Source organism: Danio rerio, chromosome 5 (genome assembly GCF_052040795.2).
Source record: "Danio rerio strain M-AB ecotype USA chromosome 5, GRCz13ab, whole genome shotgun sequence".
Taxonomy (NCBI): domain Eukaryota; kingdom Metazoa; phylum Chordata; class Actinopteri; order Cypriniformes; family Danionidae; genus Danio; species Danio rerio.
The window spans coordinates 53326177-53350211 of record NC_141025.1 but is presented as its reverse complement, the minus strand read 5'-3'; the positions used below and the strand labels follow the sequence as shown (position 1 = coordinate 53350211).

Genomic DNA, 24035 nt, shown 5'->3' with positions numbered 1-24035 from the left:
GGTAGCGAAGTGGTGAACACTTTAACCTAATAGACCTTAATGCTTATGGCTCTCAGAGGCAGTAATTGCACCCCATATCTGTCTGCCATGACCTCTTTCACCACCGCTGTGCTTCCACAAGAGCCGCTCTTTCAGCTGCGCAAGTGGACTTACTGCCAGCAGAATGGAGATGAAGTCTTTTGTAGCGTTTTAATATTTCCTTATTTATATTGTTATATTATACACTCACTGGCCACCTAATTAGGTACACCTGTCCGACTTTTCATTAATGCAAATTTATAATCAGTCAGTCACATGGTAGCAACTCAATGCACTTAAGCATGGCATATAAACATGGTCAAAACGATCTGTTGCAGTTCAAACCGAGCATCAGAGTAGAGAAAAAAATGATTAAAGTGACTTTGAACGTGGCATGGTTGGAGCCAGACAGGGTGGTATTTGAATATTTCAGAAAATGCTGATTTACTGGGATTTTCACACACAACCATATATAGGGATTACAGAGAATGGTCTGAAAAAGAGAAAATATCCAGTGAGCAGCAATTCTGTGGGTGCAAATGCCTTGTTGATGCCAGAGGTCATAGGAGAATGGCCAGACTAGTTCTAGATGATTGAAAGGCAACAGTAACCCAAATGACCACTCGTTACAACCGAGGTATGCAGAAGAGCATCTCTGAATGCACAACACATCCAACCTTGAGGCGTATGTGCTACAGCAGCAGAAGACAAAACTGGGTGCCACTCCTGTCAGCTAACAGGAAACTGAGGCTACAATTCGCACAGGCTCACCAACATTGGACAATAGAAGATTGGAAATGAGTTTTGATTTCTGCTGCAACATTCAGATGTCAAAATTTGGCATCAACAACATGAAAGCATGGATCCATCCTGCCTTGTATTAACAGTTCAGGCTGGTGGTGGTGGTTTAATAGTGTGCGGCATATTTTCTTGGCACACTTTGGGCCCATTAGTTCCAATTGATCATCGTGTCAATGCCAGAGCCTACGTTAGTATTGTTGCTGACCATGTCCATCCCTTTATCACCACAGTGTTTCCATCTTCCGATGGCTAATTCCAGCAGGATAATGCACCATGTCATACAGCACAAAAATCCTCTCAGACTGTTTTATAAAACATGACAATGAGTTCACTGCACTCAAATGTCCTCCACAGTCACCCGATCTCAATACAATAGAGCACATTTGGGATGTGGTGGAACGGGAGATTTGCAACATGGATGTGCAGCCTACAGATCTGCAGCATGATGCCATCAGGTCAATATGGACCAAAATCTCTGAGGAATATTTCCAGCACCTTGTTAAATCTATGCCACGAAAGATTAAGGCAGTTCTGAATGTAAAAGTGGGTCTAACTCGGTACTAGTAGGGTAAACCTAATAAAGTGGCCGGTTAGTGTTAGTGTAACATGCATCATGTTTTTAAATAAGTGACATCTTAGAAAGTACTTTATACTTAAGGTGATTAAACATCTTTTTAATGAATACGTCTTCAAATTTAACTAGCTGTGACAGCTTACTATAATTTTTGACTCCGTTGTCATTATTTATTAATCATATTTTAAACTATAGAAAACATGTCGTGTGTTTTCTTCAGTTGCCGTGGCAACTTGAGGGAACGCTATGCTATTTTGTGAAGAAAAAAACACTATAATTTGAACATACACAGTTATAATAACATACACATTATCATCATCATTATAATTCATCAGTTTGTGAAAGTTAAAGAAGCGCTGACCTTTGACATGCCTTACACCTCTGAGCCTTTCATCCCGACGGCTTCATTTGTCACTCTGCGGCACCGTGAAAGCAGCGTCAGCTTTGGTGAGATTAGAAAATTACACAAATGGAAGGGTGGAAAGGTATAATTGAAAATGGCAAAGGGTTGAATGGGGAAGACATTTAAAATGAGCGCTCTGTGCTGTTAGGCTGGCAGGATGTTGGGACGCCTTGGAGGGGCATGCGAAAGAATCATTACACTTTGTGACAGGGCTCCAGGACAGCGCCCGTCGGAGAAAGCTGGCATGTCGCGCCCAGACAAACAGGAGTAGAGTTTAATCACGGAGATTACTGCAGTGCCGTTGCTGCCATGACAGGGACTAATTGAGGAAATACAAGACACCTTCTAATGAACATCTAATTAAAGACACACAATGTTCCAAGAAGCATCTCAAGGATCGTACCAGGGAAAATAAGACATGGCGTGGTGCCTTCCAGAGCATAAGTCGCTTTTGTCTCTGTGGCTTGTTTCCCGAAAGCATTGTTATGCTACTTAAACACATTTGAAGGGTTGAGAAGGAGTGATGACTATCAGCCAGCAAACACCTCGCGTTTAAAGCAAGTATTGTGATCAGAGTTTAACTCAGTTTTGTGTTTTAGCTTTCCAGTCTGAATAGAAGAAGAGAAAAGTATCTTGTCATTATTCCATTGGGGGATTTTCTTTACTAACTTGTCAATGACATGGCCAAAAAACAAAAGTGTTTTGCTTTGCATGGCAATGCTAAAAAAAATCTTGTGTTTAAGAGATGCTTCAAATAATATGTACTATTGTTATTATATTTTCAGATTTTTTTAAATATACACTTTTCTAAAGTTAAAATGTTGATATTTTGTTGCTTAAAATGTATTATATACATGTCAGTCACACTGCATATGTTTAAATGTGTGTCTGTGTATGTGTGTTGGTGTGAAAGAGACTTAAGACTTCCATATATAATGATTAAAAAGTATGATCTAATGTACGAAAAAATAAGTTAATGCTTAAAAATTCATTATGGTTTTTGTCCATATCATTATATATATATATATTTTTTTTTTTTTTATATATATATATATCTATATATATATACATATATATATATATATATATATATATATATATATATATATATATATATATATATATATATATATATATATATATATATATATGTATGTATATATATATATATATATATATATATATATATATATATATATATATATATATATATATATATATATATATATATATATATATATATATATATATATATATATATATTTCTCAAATTGTTTAACAGAGCAGGGAAATTTCTAAACATAAAAGTTCCTCATTTTTAATAACGGATTTATTTTATCTTTGCCATGATGACAGTAAATATTATTTTAATAAAAATATTTATCAAGACACTTCTATACAGCTTAAAGTGGCATTTAAAGGCTTTACTAGGTTAATTAGGTTTACAGGGCAGGTTAGGGTAATAAGGCAAGTCACTGTGTAACAATGGTTTGTTCTGTAGACTATCGAAAAAAATTGTTTAAAGTGGCTCATGATTTTGACCTTAAACTGGCTTTAAAAAATAAAAAACTGCTTTTATTCTAGCTGAAATAAAACAAATAAGACTTTCTCCAGAAAAAAATAATAATACAATAATAATATATTTATATATATATATATATATATATATATATATATATATATATATATATATATATATATATATATATATATATTTATATATATATATATTATCAGACATACTGTGAAATTTTTTTTGTCTGTTAAACATAATTTGGGAAACATAAAAAAATAATAAATAAAGGCTAATAATTCTGACTTCAACTGTATGTTTGTTGTGTTATCATGATTTTTAATTTGTTCATTTGATAGTCGGGCGATGCATGTTCTCCCCCGTTTGCTCGGGTTTCCTCTGGTTGCTTCGGTTTCCCCCACAAGCCCAAAGACATGCTTTGTAAAACATATGCTGGATAACTTGGCAGTTCATTCCACTGTGGCGGCCCCAGATTAATAAAGGGTCTAAGCCAAAAAAATGAATGAATGAATGAATGAATGAATGAATGAATGAATGAATGATTCGAAATTCTAAACAGAGATATATGCCCTATGTATGTGGCATATTATTTTGTTGAACAGCTTTATTAATTTTAGTTATTTTGGTGAAGAGGGATAATGCGGAGGATATAATAATGTTGGAACAGCTTAAAAATAATAATAACCTTTTTTGCCATATAAATAATGACCTGACAGAGAGCTGATGTCCGATGCTTAAATCTGCTGATTACTAAGCCGTCTCCTGAAGGACCTCCTGAGGATAGTGTCCTCGCGTTGGCCTCCTCTTTAACATTATCGTCTGACATGTATTCAATTTAAGCAGGGTGCCAAGTTGGATGCTAAGAATGTGACCTTAAATGGTACCATAATTTGGACCACTGCTGGTCCCATTATATTTAGATTCGCAGAAGTCTTGGAGTTGCATCAGAAAATGACCCTTAGCAACCAAGGCATGTAACAACATTATTATCTGCATTCTAACAAGCCGGAGACTTTTTGGAGTGCCTTATGACATTGCCATTCAATTTTGTCTTGTATAGGCAACATAACGAAGCCCACTCTGAGGACGTATGCCAAGGATAAGACACATTTCCGAGCTGTCACTTTGCTGGTCATTTCACCCTAATTGGGACATCACCGACCTGCTTTCCCTGAAAATATGTCATGGTTTGCCCTTGTAATTATGCTGTACCTGTCAAAGGCTGTAATATCACACCAAACAACTCAACTTTTGCTTATTTTACCAGCATAAAGCAGAGTTTCTGTGATTTGTGACCTTGGAAAAAGTCTTCATAATTTAACACCATTTGAAACCATAGCTTTGTTTTTGGTCTCTTTAAACCCATTTAGATCTTTGAAGATCAGTAAGCATATAGGAAAACATGCAGTAAATCTACTGGCGACTCTTACTGAATTTTAAAGTTGTTGCTCCAAATCGTGTAATTTTTATTCATGACCACGCAAATGCACTGAACACCCCTAAATATTGTTTTTTTTTTTTTTTTTTTTTCTGAATTATCATCAGAAATGGAGGACCACAGTCATTCATATTTTTGTGTATGTTTATGTTCTTTATTGGACCTTATTGATATTATGGTTAACAATATGCAACGCTAACCCTCATATTAGTGTAAATGGTATCATATTTGATGCTAAACTCAAACTTTTTTTTTTTTTTTTTTTTTTATATATAATGCCAGGTTTACCTGCCAGGCTGTCAAATTGGCAAATTACTTATCCGAATGATTTACCATCACCAATAACTCCAACATCACATTCACTGGAGCATATAATTGTTTCATTATGTGATAACAGGGGTTACATTTGTACAAAGAGTTGTGCTCAGGTTTGAAGCATGGTTTCATAAAACCATGGTAAAATTTTAGGTTCCAAGGTAAAATTGTAACAGGGCACGTTCTCTTATGTTAGCTTTTGAAAACACTATTGGTTAGGTTTAGGGAAGGGTTCAGTTGATCGGAGGAGATCTGTATGACATGCTCTGCATTATCATTGGACATGTACAAGAAGAGCATGTCAATTATGTGTATATAAAAATGTACTCTATGTAATGTATTTCAGATTAACAAAAATGTTGACAACAGCCTCTGGAGCAGGGGTGCCCAAACTTTTTTTTTTTTTTGTATGAAGGGCCAAAAACCAAATATCATTGATAGCTGTGGGCCAAAGATGGACCAAATATTTACTAAACTATTATGCATTAAAGTTGCCATAGGTTATATCCTAATTTATTTCCTAATATTTCAAAATAAATAGAAAACATTACTGTGAATCGTAACTTGTTTTAATTAAAACAAAAACAATCACATTTAAACAGAGGAGTTCAAAGCTGAATACACTTGTCAAGCAGAATCTGACTCTGCCTTAAATTAATCTGTCGGGTGACAGCATGTATTTTCAACAAAATCTGAATAAATTTTAATCTTTTAATTATCTTTTAATAAATATATTTTAACTATAACATTTAATTTCAGTTAGATTTTTTGTAGCTTAACATTAAAACAAACAAATAAAAAATTACATTTCAGATAACAATCTCTAAACCATTATTCTCCCTCTCTTGGCGAGTTAAATCAAAGGTTACCATGGGCCAACTTTGCCCCAGTTTGGGCATCTCTGTACTAGAGTATTTGTTATATGAAATCTGGAATGTAATGTTTATGTAACATTTATTTGTTTATTTATTTATTTTATTTTTATTTTTATTTTTTTGCACACGTTTTGCAAAAAGGTAGCCTGAGGCACATATTACTATTGAACCTGGGCAGGTTGTTTTATATAGGTTTTCCACAGCTTCCAACCACTAATAATTTGTCATCAAGACATATTCAAGGACAAAGACAAAGCAATAGAAATATCCCTCAAGTTACAACCCTTAGGGAAGTTTCAGTGACAATCACTTTAATTTTTAAGCGTGAACATTAATTGAGGAAATCTTCACAACAATCCAGCATAATTTCTTAAGCGAGTGGGATTCATGTTATCATTCTGCTAGACAATTTTACTCTTTACTTAGCGGATAATATGTTTGACAATTCCTTTAAATCATTGATGCTGAGAATGACGTTTGATTGGATTACAGTTGACAGTTTCTGCTAACCATGCTTCTTTCCCATCACCAATCACACCATAATCACATTCACTGGAGCCAGTGTTTTGTCTTTATGATTAGCAATGCTAAATTGGTACATTTAAGATATCTTTACATGTTTTCTTCAGCTTCCAACCCCAAACATTCTACCATCAAGACTTATTAGAGAAAAGTAGAAACATATCGGGTGAAAGCATGAACATTCATTGATGAAATCTTCACAACAAAACCAATCCAATTTCCCTAAAGGAGCTTTAGTGAGTGAGATCATGTGAAAAACAGTTTGACAATTTTACTCTTTACTTAGTGGCTAAAATGTTTGACAAGTCAAACTGAGAGGTGATACTGAGAAGGTTGTGTAATTGGAGTAGCTGTCACTAGTTTATTTCTGCTAAATTAGAGGTGCTCCTGAAGGGCTGCAGTTCTGCACAGTTTACCTTTAACCCTGATTAAACACATCTGATCAAACCAATTGAGTCATTCAGGTTTGTTTGAAACCTACAGGTATGTGTGTTAATGTACTCTCAGTTTTGGGTTTAAACTGAAAAAACTAAAAGGATATGCTAGAATATTTGGTGGTTTATTCTGCTGTGGTGACCCCTGATAAATCAAGGATTAAGCTGAAGGACATAGAGTGAGTCAAGTGAGTGTGTTGAGGCAGGATTGGAACTAATCTCTGCAGTTCTGTAACCCTTCCAGGAACTGAGTTTGACACCTGTGCTAAATAAACTTACCATCACCTATCACACCAGAAATTACACTGGAGTCAGTGTTTCATCAAAATAATTAACAGTGCTAAACATGTGCCGAAAACTGATCTCATATTTGTACACACTTTCCTCAGCATCCAACCCCAAATATTCCATCATCGAGATTTGGCAACAGAGGCAACCCTCAGGTTACAACTCATTTTAGGAATGTTTTAATGTGACAATTGCTAAACCTTAAATCATGAAAAATAACTGAGGAAGTATTTACAAAAAGTCAGTCCAAATTCCCCAAAGGAGGTCTAACGAGTATTCGTGTTAGCAAATATTGACAGTTTTACGCTTTACTTAATGGTTAATATGATTAACAAGTAAAACTGAGATGTCATAATTGGTAATTGGAGTAGTTGTTAATAGTAGTTGTCGGTTTCTGCTAAATAAACGCAACATCACTGATTAAACCAAACATGATATTCAGCAGAGCCAGTGATTCATCTAAAAGGTTACCAGTGCTAAACTTTTAAAAATAAGCGATCTGTATGTCATATTTGTATAGGTTTTCCTAAGCTTCCAAGAACAAACTATCTGCCATCAAGACTTGCCAATAGAAACAACCCTCGGGTTAAAGACATTTTAGGTGACAATGGCTAAAAATTAAAGCACAAACATTTAATGGAGAAAATCTACATGAAAACCGAGGCCAAATTCCCTAAAGAAGCTTTAGTGAGTTGGAGTTATGTTATCAAATAATTTGACTCTTAACTCAGCAGCTAATATGTTTGACAAGTCAAACTTAGACTTTATGATATACATGAAGTCGGTTTCTGCCAAATACCATCACCAATCAGACCAAAAATTATTTTCAATGGAACCAGCGTTCCATCTAATAGATTACCAATGCTAAATTTCCTCAGCTTCCAACAGCAAATGGTTTGCCATCAGAACTTGGCAATAAAAACATCCCTCAGGTTTCAAACCATTTTTTTCTGATGTTTTAGGTAACAATGAGTAAAAATAAAAGAATGTACATTTAATTCAGGGAATCTTCACAAAAAATTCAGACTAAATTTCCAAAAGGAGCTTTGGCAAGTGGGATTCATGTTATCAAAATTTTGATAAATTTACTTTTTATTTAGTAGCTAATATGTTTGACAAGTCAAACTGAAATAACATGACATATAATTGGAGTAGTTGTTACTAGTTAGTCAGTTTGGACTAAATAAACACCACCAATCCGACTAAAAATGATTTTCAATGGAGCCAGCATTCTGTCTAATCGATTACCAATGCTAAATTTGTAAAAATAGGAGATTCGTGCAACATCTTTGTTTAGGTTTTCCTCAGCTTTCAACAGCAATCAATGCAATGCCAATCAACATTTGGCAACAGAAGCATCCCTCAAGTTAAAACCCATTTATCTGACTATTCTAACTGAAAATCGCCTAAATTTAAAGCATAAGTATTAACTGAGGAAATCTTTCATTCAAATACAAATTTGTTCACTGGAGATTTTAGCTAACAGGTTTCAATTTGTCATACAGTTTTGCCAAGGATACTGTTTACTTAGCAGCTAATATACTTGAAAGTTCTTTATTTAATGATACTGAGAAAGCCATTTAATTGGATTAATTGCTAGCAAGTTAGGTTTTTGCTAAATAAACTTACCATCACCAATCACTCCAAAATCAACATTCTCCAGAGCCAGTGTTTCTTCTAAAAGATTACCCGTGCTAAATATGAACAAAACAAGTGATCCAAACAAAACCTTTGTATGGGTTTATCTCAGTTTCGAACCCCAAAGCATATGCCATCAACACTTGGCAATAGCAACATACTTCAGGTTAAAAGCCCTTTTTTAATTCACAAAAACCCAGACCAAATTACTCAAAGGTGCTTTCGCGAGTGGGATGCATGTAATCAAAATTTTGACAAATTTACTGTTTACTTTTTAGCTTATATGTTTAACAAGTCAAACTGAGATGTCATGACATATAATTGGAGTATTTGTTACTAGTTAGTCAGTTTGTGTTAAATTAACATTATGAAAAAATATTTTTCAGTGAAGCCAGAGGTTTCTCTCAGCTTCCAACAGCAAACAATCATGCCATCAACAAATTGGCAATGGAAACATTCCTGAGGTTAAAACCCATTTTTAAGGATATTTTAAGTGACAATCGCTAAAATGTAAAGCATGAGCATTAAATGAAGAAATCCTTTATTCAAATTTATCCACCGGAGCTTTAGCTAACAGGTTTCAAGGTGTCATACAGTTTTGCCAATTTTACTGTTTTCTTAGCAGCTAATATGTTTGAAAGTTTTTTTGATTAATGATACTGAAAAATCAGTTTGATTGGAGTATTTTTTATTTATTTTTTTACTAAATAAACTTAATATCACCAACCACACCGAAAACAACATTCACTGGAGCCAGTGTTTCATCGAAATGATTACCAGTGCTAAATATGTACAAAACAAGTGATTCATGGAATATATTTGTATAGGTTTTCCTCAGCTTCCAACCCCAAACAATCTGCCATCAACACTTGGCAATAGGAACATCCCTTAGGTTAAAACCCATTTTTACGGATGTTTAAAGTGACAATCGCTAAAATTCATTAATTGAGGATCTCTAAAAAAATTCCAGCCCAATTTACCCACAGGAGCTTTAGCGAACTGAATTCGTGCTATCAAACAGTTTGCCAATTTTACTCTTTACTTAGCGGCTAATATGTTTGACAAGCCCTTTAAATCAGCGATACTGAGAAGGCCGTATGATTGGGGTAGTTGTCAGTTTAAAAAGGACGCCCGAGGCCGCTGATTGACTCACTCTAGATGGAAAGAGAGAGCGTTGTGAAGGATGCTGCTCTGGAAGTGTCCGTTGGATTAAGAGCTATTATGGGAACATCTATTATGACACCTAAATCATCAGCTGCAAGGCGCAGCCAAATGCGCCATGAAACGGACCCGAGAAGACCTCGCTCCTCACACTCCATCTGTGCTTCTTGTCACACGCTTTTCGGCGAGTGGAGACGGAGCCGCTAAGAAAGAGCTGGCTGGAGAGAAACAGAGGGATGTACATATGCAGGGGCTTAATCTTTATATATGGCGCCCAATGGAAGGAGTTGCTCGCCTTGGGTGAGATGTGTTTGTTTCTACCAAAACACACTTCAAGGTCTTCTGATACCCGTTCCAAAAAAAGCCATTTACTTATTGTCCTTTTTGTGTGTGTGTTATGGTAATTGAGACGTTCTTCATTTGATAAAAAGCACAAATCTCATCTACAGTTCATTTGTCGGAGATTATATTCAATTTGGTCTTTAGAATGATTGGGGTTGTGATTCAGACATACAGTGCAGAGAGAACTCGGATGAAAGGGCCAAGAGCAGGGTCTTGCCCCACTTGCTCTTACCTTGAGGTGAGTTGCTTCCATCTAATTAGAAGATAAAAGCTGCCACTTTTCCAGTGCTCAAGGCTCGCTCGGAGAAACTCGGAGGAGACGGGGAATGAGTGCGCTTGAGTGAGTTCGCAGGTTGCCATGGACACCTGCCAGAGCGTTCGGGTTCGAGGTCTGTGCGACTGAGACGCCTGCGAAGACCTGCTTCATTCTCAAATGAAGTGCTTTGAAAGCAGAGTGTTTTTTGTGCTTTTGATTGTTAGATGTTGAAAGCGCCTTTAGATTTTTTTTTTATTATTATTTGTTCATTAACGTATGAATGTAAAATCATGTGAATGTAAAGCAAGGTAAATAAGGATATTACACATGTAATACTAACAACAGAGTATTTATTTTTAATCATTACATTATGTTGTGGTTTTATTTCTATTTTGAATAAATTTACTTAATATTTACATTCAGTTTTCATTTTTTAATTTTAGTTTGTTTTCGTAATTTTATTAATGATTTGTTTTCTATTTGTTTATGTCTAGCTTTTATAGTATTATGAATATTAATAATAATAATAATAATTATTAGTATTATTATTATTATTATTTATTTATTTTTATTTTATTTTTTTTAACTTTCACAGAGAATTTTACAGAGAAATTTAAAACAATATTATCCCCCCTACCCTCTAAACAAGATTAAATTACATTTATCCAAGAGAGAAAAAAAGAAATAATAATAATAATAATAATAATAATAATAATAAAAAATCAATTAAAAATAAATAAATAAATAAAATAAAATAAAATAAATTTAAACTGCACGGAATACACTTGTACCTTGATAACCTAATGTTATAACCATTAATCCTCAGGTATTTTTTACAATGTACTTAATTACATTTGCTTTGCAATTTAAAGGCCCTAAGATTTAGATTGACAGTTTGAAGAGATACTTACATGCTCAGAAAAGAAAATTCTAAATAGATCCCATTTTTCAGAAAAAAAACCCCTAGTACCGTCGTTTATTGTAAACCTGATTTTTTCCAAAAAGATGAAGCTCATTGCATCTCATAATCATCAAATTGACATCAAATTGTCAAAACCCAGGGGAAATCGTTGTTTCCATAATAAAAAAAATACACCATCTTGCTAACAGTGTCAAAAATGTAAGGGCGTTTGCAGTACAACTCTATAACTCTGCTATATTCGGAGAATATTGCAAAAAGTGCCATAAGAGCACTTTCAATGTGCATCTTTGTCACAGAAGAGAAACACTTGATGATTGATAGCTAAAAAGAAGTTATTGATGGACAAAGCCAAAATATATGGATGTCTTGCACAAATAGAGGTATGAATTACAAAATCTGGTCCCACATATCATCCTTGAATGTAAGATTAAGGTCTGAGTCCCACTGTTGTTTAATAAAGGAAAGAGAGGTAGAAGAGAAAGAGGAGATCAAAGTGTTTAAAATAAACAGTATACCTTTTTATCTAAGGTGACTTCAAAAATTTCAAAAAGTTGAGATTTTGGTGAGAGGTTCAGAAAAACTGGAAATTAATTTTTAACAAGGTTGTCAAGTTGCAAGTATCTAAAAAAAAAAAAAAAAGAGTGCAAAGAAGAGAAAAATATTATCGATATAAATATCACTGACAGTGGTATCATATTCGTAATAAGTGCAAGACAATGCAGTTACCAAAGGGACAGCATGAGATGGCCATAAGGGAACCGCAAAGTAAAGCAGCCAGAGGCTGGTGAACAAGACCCTTCCTCTATACCGACCCAAGCCGGAGTCGAGTCACAGAGCCCAAAATGGCTCTGAAACCAAAATAGTGTGTATTGTATGTTTGCAGCCCAGTAGTAATGTAAAAAAATAGGAAGGGTGAACCCGCTTTCAAGCTTTGGTTTTAGCAGTATTTCCCTCAGAATTCTGGCTGGTCTTTTATTCCAAATATAAGAAGAGTATGTTAGTTTAAAATCTTTAAAATGATTTGGTTATGAAAATAGGAAACTAAATGAATCTGGGTAAAACATTCATCTTTACTGTCTTTACTCGACCAGTCAGTGACAGAGGGAGAACTGACCAGCATAAGAAGTCATCCTATTATTATTATTATTATTATTATTATTATTATTATTATTATTATTATTATTTATTCATTCATTCATTCATTCATTCATCTTCTTTTCAGCTTAGTCCCTTTATTAATCTGGGGTTGCCACAGCGGAATAAACCGCCAATTTATCCAGCAAATGTTTTAGGCAGCAGATGCCCTTCCAGCTGCAACCCATTATTATTGTTGTTGTTGTTGTTGTTGTTAACTTATTTCTTTTAAATTAATTTGGTAACATTTAACAATGAGGTTTGATTAGTTAACGTTCACAAAATAAGGAATTAACTAACATGATCGAATATTGGCCATTTCTATAAAGCTTTTATTAATCTTTGTAGTTAATTAAAGTTACACAACACATACAAAGTCAATTTAACAGAGTCAATATTTTATTTTAAGAAAATTTGTTTTGTTTCAGTTAATAACCTATAATTAACCAGGTAAGTCAATTGAGAACTAGTTCTCATTAACAAAGAGAACCTGGGGTGCATTTCCCAAACAATGACATAACTCGCGGCAGAACATAGCATGATGCAAGAACGATGTAGTGATGAGTGTTTCCCAAACCATAGTTTCTCTGTCGCAGGTCTGTCATTTGAACCCCGTTAGTTAAAATTAAACTCCAATGATGACGCTCTTAACGGGGTGGAGTCTTAAGAGAAGATTCTAACTTCTTTAGAGAAACACCTTTTCTTTTTTGCGCAAATTATATTGTTTTACACACACGTGCATTTGTAATAAAATAATTCAAATATTAGTTTTGTTAAAAACATGCACTTGTTTTCCATATTAATTGAAATATAGGTAAATGGCACATATAGGGCCTGTGTTTTCTTTACAATTATTTTTATTAAATTAAAATAGTACTTTAATTAATATTATTATTATTATTATTATTATTATTATTATTATATTAAGCTTAAAGATTTTAACATTTTTACAGTTACAAGTATTAAGCCTAGCCTATTGTTTCAGGAACATTCAGAAAAATGCAAATAACGAGCAAGTCTGCTGAGTAGCAGATCATCTCATCCTTCAAGTAAACCAGTGTTGAACTCAACAAGGTTCTGCGTCTAAATGAAAGCCAGTGCAGTACAACAATTCCTGAATACTTGTCCTTGTATCCAAAGTAGTCTATTTTGAAGCACGCTTAGATAAGCCATTGTTTCCCCTCAGCAGATTGGAGGGCTGTTGATGCAGCAGCAGGATAGTTGTCATCATAGTGGGTCTCCATGCAGGCTAGTGACTGTGACTGTGGCAACCAGAGTGGTAATAGGGGAAAAAATAAGCTGAGGCACCAGCCGTAATCCAGCATTCAGAAGATCCAGATGGCTAACCTTTCAGTCAAAATATTGTTTTTGGAAAGAGGTGTGCATACTCCCCCCCTCTCTCTCTCCCTCTTTCTCTGTCTAGAACTCTGGCTTTCTCCAGCCCCCTTGATTCCTTTGCCTTTCCTTCACTGTACTTCGTCAGATTCGTTCAGCCTTGAAATTCATTAGTGTCGTTTGTTCAGTGCAATAACTAATGTAAAGATTTTTTTCTTAATTTAAGGTACTTTCACTGACTTTCTGCAGGTTTTGTCTAATTTATTTTTTGTTTGTTTTATATGCCTTTATAAAATTTTGTTATTGTTATTATTTTTTATTTAAATTGTCTAATTTTCTATCATTAGTATTAATAGTATATGAAATAGAAATCAAACTAAAATATTCAATAATTAATGACACTTATTATTATTATTTACTTACTCTTTAATTATTAAATAATAATAATAATAATAATAATAATAATAATAATGATAATGATAATAATAATAATAGCAATATTAAATATCTCCTCTAAATGAGGTTTTCTGCTTATTATTATTATTTACTTGTTTTATATTAAATATTAATATCAATATTATTATTAATAATAATAATAATAATGATAATTAAATATTAATCATATTAATCATAATAAAAAATTATAATAATCATAATAATAAAAATGTCCTTCAAATTTGATTGGTTAATTAGAGTGTTGTTCCAGGATCAACAAAAATACTGATCCATGAACATCTTACACCATGTAAAATTAGATTCTGTGTTAACTATTTATTTATTTATTCATTTATTCATTTATTTATTTGTTTGTTTGTTTGTTTGTTTGTTTGTTTGTTTGTTTGTTTGTTTATTGCTATGTGTTTTTAATTAGACAGAGTCAGAATTATCAGCCCCCTGAATAATTAGCCCCGCTGTTTATTTTTTCCCCCAATTTCTGTTTAACGGTAAGAAGATTTTTTCAACAAATTTCATATTTCAACTCATTTCTAATAACTGATTTTTTTATATTTGCCATGATGACAGTAAATAATATTTTACTAGATATTTTTTAAGACACTTTAGTGATATTTAAGGGCTCAACTAGGTTAGTTAGATTACCTAGGCATGATAGGGTAGGATTGGGGTAATTAGGCAAGTTATTGTATAATGATGGTTTGTTTTGTAGACTATCGGAAAAAAATAGCTTAAAGGGGCTAATAATTTTGACCTTAAAAAGCATTTTTTTTAAATTAAAATTGAAACAAAATTAAAGCTCAAATGAAACAACTAAGACTTTCTCTAGAAGAAAAAATACTATCAGACATACTGTGAAAATTTCCTTCCTCTGTTAAACATCATTTGGGAAATATTTAAAAAAAGAAAAATAATTTGGGGCTAATAATTCTGACTTCAACTGCATGTATGTACCCTTTCATCCATTCATCAATTCACTTATTTACATATTCACTCATTTTATTTGTTCAGCATTTAATTAATTGTTATGCTTTCATTTGTGTAACTTCACCTCTCTATAGTGCTCTGGCCTTCACCAAACCTCAAGCCTCTCCACCTTTCCTTCTCTGTTCTCCATCAGATTCAGTTTAGCATGGAACATGAAAATGATGTGATGTGCTGAGCATGTGTGTAAATGAATGGATGGATGGATGGATATGCATGTTAAACGTGGGCTCCCCTCAGTCTCCTGGGCAGGACACACACAGAGCGACCTTGTGTTAAGACTCGAACCTGCCCACGCCACTCAGTACCGTTGATACAGAGACCACCAGTGGAATTTCCAACACTAAAACGCTTTTGCTGGAAGTTTGCTGCATGAGAGGCATATTTAACACATGTAAAAGGATATTTTGATTGGGATGTTTAAAGGGATGAAATGGCGTAAAGGTTTGGATTAGCCCACCAAGTATTTAATAGATTTACAGTAGCTGAAACCTTTTATTATTATTGTTAAATGAAGTATGAATTAGCACTGTTTAAATTACTTTTTCTATTGTATGAAAATGTAAAGGAATTGAATATAAGGGTTGGTATACAGAGAGGATTGTAATTATAGTTGGAACTACAGAAGTTAATCAATGATGTAATTACATTCAGGTATGTTTAAATGTTAGTTTGATGTTAATTGATGTATGTACATAATAAGTGCATTGTTTTAAATGATTAACATGTTATTACATAGTGGTTACTATGAACTGAGTCCAAAATTGAATATCCTGCCTTTACATGTGTGTCTATTTGAAAAAAAAAAAAAAAAAAAAAAAATAGAGAGATGTGGTAACCATTGACTCTCAGTATGAAAAAGAAAATATTAAAACACTGTGAAATCTGATTTGTGTTGCAGAACCAAAATCAAGTTTCACAGGTTTCGATCAATTCGATTTTTTATGTTTTGTAAATTAAGGGAGAATAAATGATTGCTTATAGAAGTATAATTACCTTTTTTTTAAGTTAAGTAATAACTTTTTACAGTGTGTGTTGTTAACATATACTCAACCAAGCCTTAAAGTGAAACACATAAACACTCAGTAGAGCTTATGCAATTTTTTTTATATATATATATATATATATATATATATATATATATATATATATATATATATATATATATATATATATATATATATATATATATATATATATATATATACTGGTTTCCACTTTAATGAAAATATACTATGCAAACTCAAATAGTATAACCAACTGCATTGTGGATCCGTTGGTGCCGCTGAAGTGGCATTGCTCGCTGCAGAAGTTGGGACTGTCCCAACTTTTTAAGCGCCAATCAGATTGCTGTTTACAAATACAGTAGCTCATCAGACAGTAGCCGATTGTTGACTAATTTTATTGGCTGACCCAGCTATGACGATTGTGTCAGCCCCAACTTCAGACAGGTCATCTGTCAAGCATTGACACTTAAGCCCCGTGTGAATCAGCCGTGAGTAAAGGACTGAATATATAAATATATATATATATATATATATATATATATATATATATATATATATATATATATATATATATATATATATATATATATATATATATATATATATATATATATCAAGCATATATATCTATTAAGATAATATGACAGGCATATACAGTGTATGGACCAAAGCGCATCAAATGATTGGTAATTAAAAGGGGAAAAAAATAGAACAAAATATTTTTTTTTATATTAGACACACATCTGATGCTTGTATTTGCACCAGCTCCAGGTTAAATTAAGCTTTCCAATTTCTGTGTTCAGTCCATTACTTCTACTGTATCTGTTCAGCTGAGGGAATGAAACCAACCCTGTGATGTAGTTCACATCGATTTTCCAAGATGGCGATGTCCTAGGTATAAAAGCTATAGTAAAACATGCTATTTTCTTCAAAAAGGTTACATTAATTGAGCTTGTTACATATATATATATATATATATATATATATATATATATATATATATATATATATATATATATATATATATATATATATATATATATATATATCCTACAAAAATGTTCTATTTCATTGTACAAAATACCGTTTTGCAAAACAAAATGGTTACAATATGTATACTACATTGATCATAAATAACATAAATGAATACAAAGTTTGATCTTATTTTAAGACCATTTTATTTTATGACCAATTCACTGCTATATGTTTCCATTACAAAAATCTGAACATTTGATGAAGACAAGATCAAAATTCTTGTTTTGTTTAATATAACTTAATTTAGTATTATTTTATTTTATAAGTGACTCGGTGGCTCAGTGGTAAGTAAGCACTGTTGCCTCCCAGCAAGAAGACTGCTGGTTCGAGTCCCGACTGGGTCAGTTGGAATTTCTATGTTTGCATGTTCTCCCTGCGTTTGCATGGGTTTCGTCTGGGTGCTCTGGTTTTCCCCACAAGTCCAAAGATATGTGGTATTGGGTAGGCTAAGTTATCCATGTGTACATTAGTGTGTATGGATGTTTCCCAGTGATGGGTTGCAGCTGGAAGGGCATCAGTTGCATAAAACATATGCTGAATAAGTTGGCGGTTCATTCCGCTGTGGCGACCCCAGATTAATAAAAGGGACTAAGCCGAAAAGAAAATAAATGAATGGATGAGTTTGCATGTTCTTGCCATATTTGTGTGGGATTCCTCTGGGTGCTCTGGTTTCCCCCACAGTCCAAATCGTCGCCTATAGGTCTATAGTCCATTGACTATAAGTCAATTGAATAAATTAAATTAGCCGTAGTGTATGTGTGTAAATGTGAGAGTGTATGGTTGTTTCCCAGTGATAGGAAGCGGCTGGAAGGGCATCCGCTGTGTATTATATATGCTGGATTAGTTGACAGTTCATTCCGCTGTGGCGACCCCAGATAAATAAAGGGACCAAACTGAAAGACAATTATTTTATTTTATTTTATTTTATTTTGTTTTATTTTATTATTTTATTTTATTCAAAGTTTTTTTTTCACAGAATATCTTTTGGAAATCTTCTTTATCACTTCACAATATAGAAAATACGGTGAACAGCCAAAAAAAAAAGTTTGTGTATACAGAGTCACTATATTACAACTGTCAATTTATAAATTGCTAATTTGCTCTCCTGAAGTACTTCCACAAACTGCGCTGCTGTAAAAACAAATCACAGAAATATAAATCTGTCAGTGGTTTCATCAAGATAATTACCGTTAATGTGCTGTCAATGACTAAACCAAAATCATAATTGCACTGAAGGCTTAAAGGAAAACACGGCGTGCCGCCTCAGGAAAGATGCCGTTTTGGTCTTCCTGTTAGTCTTCTGTCACCTTTAAGATAACAGAACACACGGCATAAGCACAGACAGATTTCCCCACTCTAAAATATACACATCCAACAAATCCGACTCTTATTCTGTCTTCTTCCTCACACACACACATACACACTTGGGTCCAGACTGGCTCCTGTGGTTGATGGCTGGGGCGTCTCTGCTGCTGTGCATTGCCACACTGCTCCTCTTTCCTCTGGAGCCGCATAGACAGTCAGACTCCTGAAGGCTGCTGCTGCTGCTGCTGCTGCCACTGTTGAAACACGCTGCTTCTGTCCAGAATGGAGTGCTCCACCAGTGGCCAGCAGAAACAGAAACATTACTGCTTCACAATGAGTTCATAAAATACAGGAAAGAACTGTCTGTGAACAATAAAAGAAAAAGATACAGTATGTTGATTCAGAATAGCAGTTTTCCTGGTTGCATGGGGAATAAGGATTGGTTTTGTAGCTAAGTTAATGTGAGATTTTGTGTCCCCCTTTTTTTTGTTTTTTTCCAGTTTCTGTTTAATAAAAAGATTTTTTCAACACATTTCTAAACATAATAGAACTTTTTTCTCTTTTAAATATTTTCCAAATGATGTTTAACAGAGCAAGGAAATGTTCACAGCATGTCTGATAATATTTGTTTCTTAGAGAAAGTCTTATTTGTTTTATTTTGTTTAGAATAAAAGCAGTTTTAAATTTTTTTAAAACCATTTTATTGTCAAAACATTATCACCTTTAAGCTATATTTTTTGATTGTCTACAGAACAAATTATCGTTATGCAACAACTTGCCTGATTACCCTTTCCTGCCTAGTTAACCTAATTAATCTAGTTAAGCCTTTAAATGTCACTTTAAGCTGTCTAGAATCGTCTTGAACATATCTATTAAAATAGTATTTACTATCATCATGGCAAAGATCAAATAAATCAGTTATTACAAATGAGTTATTAAAACTATTATGTTTAGAAATGTGTTGAAAAAAAATCTTCTCTCCGTTAAATGTGAAATCTCTCTCCGTTAAATTGGGGTAAAATAAACAAGGGGGCTAATAATTCCTAATATAAATATATAATAGAAAACACTGTGAAAAAATCCTTGCTCTGTTTAACACACGTCATTTAAGATATATATCAAAATAATACAGTTGAAAGTGTTTCTTTATGTCGGACGTTTTCAATTATAATACTTGTTTTTAAGGCTCAAATGATAAAATTTTACCAACACTTATATACACCAAAGGCTGCACGGTGGCGTAAGTTGGAAGCTTTCACAGTAGCAATAGCAAGTACTGGTACTACCAGTTTCCAACATTCTTCAATATATCTCCTTTTGTGATCAATATAAAAAAAAAAAAAACTTGATTTGATTTGGAACAAATAAATGGCAAGTAAACGATAACAGACATTTTTATTTATTTATTTTTTTTGTAAAATAAGGCAATAATTTGTTACTGTTTCCCCCTTTTTCACCAACAGTGTAACCTTAAAACGAGTGGGAAGGACCAATCTCAAATGCATTTACCAACAAATTATGCTTCTGTTACTAAGTGCTATGTACAGTAAAGGATAATTACACATTTTTCCCCTCTTAAGAGTTTCCTCATCCCTTGAGACTGACTTCAGTTACGTCCTGTTGCAGGGTTTTTTACAGTAAGCAAAACACTTTTACTGTGTTTTGTCACTTTTTTTTTGCTTCCAGTTCCAATAAAATATCCATTATGCAATTGTAACATTAGCGACTTATGATGAACTCATTGCTTCTTACCAAAACCCCTTCCCATTAAAGTTCAATATCCAGGGATATTGTAAACAGGGTCAATACAAATGTGATGTCACTGCGAGAATGGAATTCCGTGAACCCCAGGAGCGGTAGGAGCTCCCTTTGGGAGCGGTAAATGCTCATCTTCCCTGTACTTGTGCTATTCCAGGTTAAATATCATTTGTAATTCAATTAGTGTAAATATGTTTTGAAAATGCACATCGTGTCGCTTTTTGGCATAATGTGTTTCGGTATGGGTTGTGACCGCACAGAAAAAATGGCAATCAATGACAAGAATCATTTTATTTTATTCAAAACTTTGACAAAATTTATTTGTTTTTATAAAATACATGACTGGATGGTTGTTGCTAGAAAGGATACAATTGGAACACCTTCATTAACACCTAGACCTACATCAATCCCAAACCTATATGCAAGGCAAGGCAGGTTTATTCATATACCACATTTCATACACAATGCTAATTTAAACTGCTTATAAACAGAATAAACAGAAATAAAAGAGACAAGTATAAGAAAATAAAAACAAAGGCTAAAAATGATTAAAAATAGATTAAAAACTGATTAAAATGTGTTAAAATATAAATTATAAAATAATGAAAAAGAAAAGATAGACATAACAGTGTGGTCTGTCGGACATACTGTAGCACAGTGCTCATTCAGTAAAGGCACAGCTAAATAAATGTGTTTTCAGTTTTGATTTGAATGTGCCTAATGTTGAAGCACATCTGATCATTTTTGGAAGTTGATTCCAGCAGTTTTGGCCCAGTAGCTGACAGTGGATTCACCATGCTTTGACTGAACTCTTGGATTTTGTAATTTTATCCTAAAGATCTGAGGGATCTGTTAGGTTTGTATTCATTGAGCACATCTGTAATGTATTGAGGTCCTAGGCAATTTAGTGATTTGTAGACAAGTAATAATACTTTAAAATCTATACTGACTGTAACTGGTAGCCAGTGTAAAGACCTCAGGAAAGGTGTCTTGTGCTCTGATCCTGGCAACAGCGCCCTGGATGAGATGCAACTGTCTGACTGTCTTTTTGGGAGGGCCAGAGAGGAGTCCATTACAGTAATCCACCCTACTGCTGATAAAAGCAGGAACAAGTTTATCGAAGTACTCACTGGAAACAAAGATTCTAAGTCTTACAATGTTTTTGAGATGATCAAACCTAAACCATCTCCTAAAGTAAATGTAGTTATTGTGGTACAGTGTCAATGATAAATTAATGTATGCTTAAGAAGCGGCAGTTGTATTCCTTATAGACTTTACCAGATGGATGGATGGGTAGATGGTTTCAATCTTTTTGACTTCAAAATCTTTGAATAAATGAATTGTTTTACCCATTCTTTACTTGAGTTTGTTTCATTTATTTGTAAAACCTGCCATCAATCTTGGGATTTAAGAGTCACTTTATTAATTCTTGTGTATTGTTTAAATTTACTCCCCTTTCATTATGTTAGTGACTGTTTTTGCCCCATTTACTTCCATTAAAACCAACATTTTAGACAGCAAAGCCATAACAACCACATTATCATGCATTCATGATTGTTGGTGATTTTCTGTTGCTCAACCATAAGAATAGCTAATTGTACCTTTTCCCAACATGGAAAACCACCAATAGTCAAGAACGCATGACTATGTGGTGTCATGGATTTACAATCAATAAAATGTCATTAATATGGAAGTCAATGGGAAAAAAAACAGCCACCAATGAAAGCCATATAAAGAAACCACCTAACATCCACATAACGAAAAGGGTAGTAAATTTGTGTTAAGTTAATTGTTGATTTTTTTTAAAACTTTCAAAGCATTTTCCCAAAATAAGGTTTGTCACCAAAAATTATTTGTTAAACACAGACAAAGCTATGGCACATTCAGACTCAAAATCACCTCAGAGTGGATGAAAACATCCCTAACAACACACAAGCGTTAAAATGAACATACATATAATAAACTAGTTCCGGTTTACTTCACGGTGTCCTTCTTAGACATGTCAATGAACTTACTATAGTAATAATTACAGTTATGCATATGCACCTAATCCAACCCAAAATCAAACATCCATCCAAATCCTAACCATATAGTAAGTATTCTAACTAAATAGTAAGTCTTAACTAATATTACTCAGGAGTTATATGAATAGTTAAACTGTAACAAGGCCCCTCAAAATCAAGTGTAACCAAATGTACCATAAGTACCAAATCTAAAAACATCTACCAAACATTTTCGGTCCAAACTGGTCCAAACTGGTGTGCCGTTATACTCTTAATAGATAGATATACATGTAACCATTTATGCATGCTCTTATGCAAGACATGCCCCAGTTTGTTTGATGCTCTGGATGACAGTTGGGACAGCAATTCCAGCAATGACAAAAGGTTTGGGTGTCACTGATGTCTCTCGAGCCTAAATTTACCTCTGAGCCCAGAGAGACAGGAACAGGTGGAGATCAGGCACTGCCAAATACTTGTGCCACAAATCTCATGGGCCACTTTTTTTCATGGGGGGTGTGCGTTTAGAGAGCAAGTGTCTCATTTCTGTGTGTACGCATAACACCCTTTTCAGATCCAGGATCGTTTGCGGGGCAACACAACCCAAGTTAGGGTTTCTCTTCAAAGCCAGCTGGTCTGGCTTTATTAATGCAGGACATTTCTTTTGTTTCATTTCATTTATTTTTTGTTTAATTGATTAAAACCTTTGTAAGTGTTTGATTAACCTGGCCCACAGCTGGAGCTGCAGGGTGTGACTTCCTGGGGAAGCACAAGATCGGCACCGGTGAGTTTTTTCCTCTCTATTCTTTTCCCTTCCTCCTTCCCATTTTTGTGATGAGGCGAAAAAGTGTGTCTGTGGAAAAATCCAGAACTGCACAGTTACTGAGCGTAGTGTATTGAAGTAAAAGACTTTTTTTCATTTGTCTTAAAACATTTTGTTGTGTTCAAAACTTCTCACACACAACCATTGGTAGTGATCCTCAAACTGCTGGGCTACTGTATTAGTACAGGTAGAATATGTATGATTACATAGAGAAGGACTCTGTAATCCTGAGATTATATGGTACTTTTATGTTGCTCTAATTCCTCAACGTCAGACTTAATTATTACTCCTGTTTAGAGTAATTGAATCCAACAACTATTTGCTTGGTTTGAAATGAAGCATGGGGGAAAGCTTGTAGTCTCAGCACAGATTCTCCTCACTCCTGCGCTTGCTGCCACGACAGAATCAATATCAATTTGTATCACCCTGGCCTTAGTACAAGTTTGACATTGCTAGTTTAAGTCTGAAACAACAGGGGAATTGGTGAGCTTACACTAGCAGAAGAGGTCTGAGCGGCTTGAAAAGTTTACACACGAGAACTCAGGGAACCTGTGGCGAGTGTTTAAAACCAAAGAAAACAGAAGTCTTTTATAATTGTAAGACATTCTCAATATGAGACATGTCTTCAGACACACTGTATAAAATCCAACTTGAACAAAACAGCTTTTTGTTGTTATTGT

At 33.9% G+C, this 24035-nt stretch overlaps 2 protein-coding genes across 10 annotated transcripts in view; one reads left to right on the top strand and one right to left on the bottom strand.

The window, feature by feature from the left end:
• LOC147844367 (uncharacterized) overlaps positions 1-24035 on the bottom strand; it is a 768760-nt gene that overhangs the window by 512668 nt on the left and 232057 nt on the right. The gene's annotated exons all lie outside the window — the stretch shown is intronic.
• The window catches only part of mef2cb (myocyte enhancer factor 2cb), a 127186-nt gene continuing 126255 nt past the window's right edge, over positions 23105-24035 (top strand). For all 9 annotated transcript variants that reach the window (XM_087252973.1, XM_087252969.1, XM_087252964.1 and 6 more), the window contains exon 1: positions 23105-23316. The gene's annotated coding sequence lies outside the window, so the exon portion shown is untranslated. The remainder of the gene's footprint in view (positions 23317-24035) is intronic.